Genomic DNA, 6000 nt, shown 5'->3' on the forward strand with positions numbered 1-6000 from the left:
AGGAACTGTGTTTGATATTGCGTTCAGATGGGGGGAAATCACCCCTGGAAAAGCCAAATTTGGAAGATGCACACAAATTTCCCAATGTCAACATGTGCTACCTGCCATCACGGGGGATCAAGGGATGTGTTTTGGGGGAGCAAGCCCTTCCTCACCGCTACTTTATTATTGAGGAAGGGGTTGCACCCCCAAAATGCGTCCATTGATCTCCCGTAATGGCAGATAGCACATGTTGACACACTGTGTGCATCCTCCAAATTTGGCTTTGGGAAAAATCACAAAAACATTTAGCACATTGTAGCACACAAAAGAAGAAAGTGATTTGGAGGGGTTTTAAATTCGCCCCAAAACATCAATGATGTTTTTATATTTTGGAATAACATCATTGATGTTTTGCTTGATGATTTTCAATTGTAAATTACACCCCATGATCTCCCCGATCAGGATCTGGGCACTTTCGGATGTGAAAGGATCTTGATCCACAACCTCACGATCACCTAAAAAGAGAGGAACCCCAAAATAAATTTGGTTTCAAAAAAATGCCGCCATCCATCTCTTATCTGAGCCTGTGGTTGAAGACACTCACCTGTTGTGGTGACTAGTTCCACCACGTCTTCTTCCTCCTGCTCAGCTTGTGTTGGGGGGATTTCCCCTTCTTCCAGAGGGGGGGGGGGGCTCTGGTCTCCTCAGATGAGGGATGTCCTCCGAGTCTTTTCTCCCCTATGTCAAACAACATGGTATAATTAGCAAACAGATATTTAATGTCAGAACTATAAATAGGAAACATTGCTTGGAAGTGGGGTACAATTGTCAATTTTAGCAGAGTTCCAAGTTGTAATTTTTTTAATGCCCTTTATCAACCTGCAATACTTTACCTGTTTAGTGTGAGCTTCACAGATGGAGACCCCCCTATAGTATACACTGGAGCACCTGTGTGGCCCCCCCTAATAAAAATGGCGTTTTTGTGTCCCACACTAGTGCTCCAGTGTCCAGATGTGAAAACAGCTGCTCAGTGTCCTCTCCTTACATAGAATCTAGTTTGCATTTCATTCTAGTAACAAAGCCATCTACACAACCCAATTCTTTGAAGACAAGTATAGGGCGTCAAAATGGTGGGCAAATGCATATGGGCTAAACAATGGTATTTTATATTTGGAACGAAAAATGTTTGATCCGAACGAATAATGTGCCCATGAACATGAAAGTTGCCATTTTAAACTGTACAACAGTTCCTAAAAGCACATGGAGCAGCATGAACGTAATAAACACAAAAAGAATAGGAACACAGCACAACTACTTACTTTTTTGCAGCACTCTCCGGATCTTTCTGTACTGCTTATGTTCTCGTAATTTCAGGTCCGACCACCGCTTCCTGAGCTGATCTTTCGATCGGCGTACCTCGAATTTCCGGTGCAGACTCCTGACCACTTTCGCCATGATCTTGGCCTTTCGGATATTGGGGTTGGGGTAAGGCCCATACTTTCCATCATAGTCGGACTTCTTCAGGATGTCCACCATTTCCAACATCTCCCCAAAGGACATATTTGAGTCCTTAAATCTCCTTCTGGATCGGGGTGTTTCAGGCTCCGGTCTTTCCTCCTCCTCCTCGTTGCTACAATTAGCACGCACCTGCTGTCTATCCGCCATGTGCTCTTCCCCCACTGCGCCGAACGAAAAGGGGCGGGGAATAGACTAGAAAGAACGTCAGGGGTGGGCGGAGTTATACGCATGCGCAGTGTGTATAAAGCGTAACACACGTGCGTCTTACGTACGATCTGTGAGTGGAGGAAGGAGCATCGGAGACGCCGATCGTGATAGCGAAGGTAAGATCTAAACTTGGGCCTATACTGCTTCGAAATGGAAGCCTATATTGTAACAAGATTAGGGGAGTTTGGCCTTACATTAGGGTTTGTCTTGTGTTGTGTATTGCAGAGAAAATGGATGGGTTCAACGACCACAATTTTCTGCCCCTGTTCATAGACAAGTACAGGGAGCTGCCCTGTCTGTGGCAGGTGAGACACCCCCACTATAATCACAAACAGAAGAGGCAGGCAGCGCTGGAGAAACTGCTGGAGTTGGTGAAGCCGGTGGTCCCCACAGCAACCATCCCTTATTTAAAAGCTAAAATTGGTGGCCTGAGGAGCACTTATCTGAGGGAGCGCAAGAAGGTCACAGATTCCCAGAGATCAGGAGCTGCAGCAGATGACGTTTATGTCCCCAGGCTGTGGTACTACGAGAGACTGCGATTTCTGTCAGACCACACTGAAGTCAGGGAATCCCTCTCCACTCTTCCTTCCACTCTTTCTTCCACCCCAGCTGAGGCTTCCGATGTCCAACCTGGGCCTTCCAGCCAGGAAGAAGTGGAGGAGCCCAGCTGGAGCCAGGTATAGCATTCTTCTACAGATTTCTGGTCAATAAATAAATGATGTTTACTAGATTTTATTATTGATCACTAATTGCTGATTGAAAAAAGTGTTTTACATATCAATAGACAGTAGTGGGCACCCAAAATTGGGACAAGAATGAAAAATGCTGGGCTCAGAATGATAGTCTGTTATATTTGTTAACATTCAATTTGCAGCAGTCAGGAGGTGAAAATTGTGTGTGATTGATGAAGAAAAAACTAAAACTATGTCCCTTTTTCATACACAGGAAGACCTCAGCCAGGAGGAGGTTGTGGAATGTGGCAGTCAGGAGGAGGCGGGGATTAGTGGCAGCCAGGAGGAGGCGGGGCTAAGTGGCAGCCAAGAGAAGCCTGGGACCAGTCGCAGCCTGACTGAGTCTCAGGTCCCTCCCCTCCGCCTGCCACATAAACGAGCCAGGAAGGCCACTCCGAGTCCCGTGCAGGATTCAGCGTTCAGGCTGATCCAGGAGGCTTCTGCGTCCCTCAGAGCCTTACCCACTCCTGAAGAGGCCTTTGCCTGCATGGCTGCCACCAAATTGCAGGGCATGCAGGAGGGCCAACGCAGGCTCTCTGAGGACCTTATTTATAAAGTCCTACGTAAGGGGGTGAGTGGGGAACTAACACCCAAGACGGATGTCATTGAGATGGACGATCCTCCTCCTCCTCCTCCTCCTGCTGCCACAACTCCACCACCAGAGCCACCACGTGGAAGGAGGTGTGGAAAGAAGACCAAAGAGTGATGGCCTTGGGTTCAGTCTGGTCTGACAGAAGATGCAGTCTCTCGTATGACCACAGCCTGGGGACATAAATGTCATCTGCTGCTTTCCGGATCTCTGGGACTTCTGGACCACACTGTCCTCCCTTAGATATGGACTCCTCAGGCCACCAATTTTGCTTTTAAATAATTGATGTCTGCCCCTGGGGGTACAAGGCTTCACCCACTTCTGCAGTTTCTCCAGCGTTGCCTCCCTCTTTCTTTATAGTTGTGAGCCCTTAATAAATTTTGGGGGGAAATTTTACTCTCCTGTGTGTGTTTTCATCCAAAAAGGACAGTTTGTTGGTGACGATTCAGGTACATTTCTAACATAAAATGTAAAATTAACAAGAGACAACAACACCAAACAATCTCCTACAGATTAAATAGAACAACATATCAATGGTGTTGTGGGAACTTGTCACAAAAAACACACACAAACATTTTCAGGAGTACAAATCAAAATCGCAAAAATAAAAAAATAAAAATAGAAACACAAAAAAAGAATCTACATTAAAGCCAAAAAATATATAAAAAACATACAAAAATATGTTGTCAGATGTGAGAAATCAAAATATATTGAGGGAATCCCGATAAATAGTAACGAAAGAAGTTTGTGAGAAGTGTGTGTGAATATGAGCAGCAAAACTACTTAATTCTTGTCACATTATAAAGAAGAAGAGAGTGCGCTGTATTAAACCATTTTGAACATTGCAGCGTGACGAAAGTGCTGTATCCATTGCGAACGCTAAGTTTACTAGAATGAGCTGTCCCGTCTCGGAATTTCTTCTGAGCATGCGTGGCACTTTGTGCATCGGAACAGGCCACACACGGTCGGAATTGACGTGATCGGATTTTGTTGTCGGAAAATTTTATCTCCTGCTGTCCAACTTTGTGTGTCGGAAAATCTGATGGAAAATGTCCGATGGAGCCCACACACGGTCGGAATTTCCGACAACACGCTCCGATCGGACATTTTCCATCGGAAAATCCGACCGTGTGTACGGGGCATACCTGTTATTAGGGATGAGCCGAACACCCCCCGGTTCGGTTCGCACCAGAACCTGCGAACGGACCGAAAGTTCGCACGAACGTTAGAACCCCATTGACATCTATGGGACTCGAACGTTCGAAATCAAAAGTGCTCATTTTAAAGGCTAATTTGCATGGTATTGTCCTAAAAAGGGTTTGGGGACCAGGGTCCTACCCCAGGGGACATGTATCAATGCAAAAAAAACTTTTAAAAACGGCCGTTTTTTCGGGAGCAGTGATTTTAATGATGCTTAAAGTAAAAAAAAAAAAGTGAAATATTCCTTTAAATATCGTACCTGAGGGGTGTCTATAGTATGCCTGTAAAGTGACGCGTGTTTCCCGTGTTTAGAACAGTCCCTGCACCAAATGTCATTTTTAAAGGAAAAAATCTCATTTAAAACTGCTTGCGGGTTTAATGTAATGTCGGGTTATGGCAATATGGATGAAAATCAGTGAGACAAACGGCATGGGTACCCCCCAGTCCATTACCAGGCCCTTTGGGTCTTGTATGGATATTAAGGGGAACCCCGCACCCAAATTAAAATAAGTAAAGGTGTGGGGCCACCAGGCCCTATATACTCTGAACAGCAGTATACAGGCTGTAGGTTTGTTGTTAAGTAGAATCTCTTTGTAATTTTGAACGGGTACATTTTTAACGTGTTTAGCTCCAGCCAAAAAATCTTTTTTAAGCTTTTTGGAAAACATAGGGAAGGGTTATCACCCCTGTGACATTTGTTTTGCTGTCTTTCCTCCTCTTCAGAAGGTTTCACCTCACTTTTTGTCCCAATGGATTGGAAAGCATCAGTGGAAAGGAGAAATGTTTTTCCCATATTAACTCTTACAGGAGAGAATTTCCCTTCCTAGGGGTAGATTTATTCTCACTTCCTGTTGTCTCCTTCCGTTTGCAAGTAGGAGTTGTTTGTAAGTTAGTTGTTTGAAAGTAGGGTCCTGCCCTATATACTCAGCAGAAATTTGGGCCTTAGGTGTTGCTGTGGCCACAACACTGTAAGCCCTCACAGGGCTCTGCTGTGAAATATTAGATCAAGAATTGTAATTACATGCCCCTGTTGAACAGGAGCTGAAAAATTAGGCCTTAGGCACTGGTGCTGGTGCCACAACACTGCAACCCCTCACAGACACTCTAGTTGGAATGCAGGAACGAGCCCTGCTGCAAAGTATTGCATCAAAAATTGTAATTACACGCCCCTGTTAAACAAGGGCTGAAAAATTGGGCCTTAGGCACTGGTGCTGGTGCCACAACACTGCAACCCCTCACAGACACTCTAGTTGGAATGCAGGAACGAGCCCTGCTGCAAAGTATTACATCAAAAATCGTAATTACACGCCCCTGTTAAACAGGGGCTGAAAAATTGTGCCTTAGGCACTGGTGGTGGCACCCAGAACCAAAAATGTTCTTACAAGCTATCAGCGTGATGATTGAGGAGGAAGAGGATAATTACTCAGGGATAGTCACTCAGCATCAGCATAGGCAGTCTTTGAAGGGATCTGAGATTTCAAAAAAAATTATTCGGTTACATCAGCATCAGGTGCTTGGTAGCTGGTGGTGATCCAAGACTCATTCATTTTTATGAAGGTCAGTCGATCGACCGAGTCAGTGGACAGACGCACCCTGTGATCGGTTACCACGCCTCCAGCAGCACTGAATGTGCGTTCCGAAAGAACGCTGGATGCAGGACAGGCCAGTAGCTCAATTGCATACTGTGCAAGCTCTGGCCAGTGATCCATCCTCAAGACCCAGTAACCCAGAGGATTTTCGGTTGGAAAGGTGTCCAAGTCTGATCTTGCCCCT

The sequence above is a fragment of the Aquarana catesbeiana genome, linkage group LG07 (assembly GCF_042186555.1).
Source record: "Aquarana catesbeiana isolate 2022-GZ linkage group LG07, ASM4218655v1, whole genome shotgun sequence".
Classification (NCBI taxonomy): domain Eukaryota; kingdom Metazoa; phylum Chordata; class Amphibia; order Anura; family Ranidae; genus Aquarana; species Aquarana catesbeiana.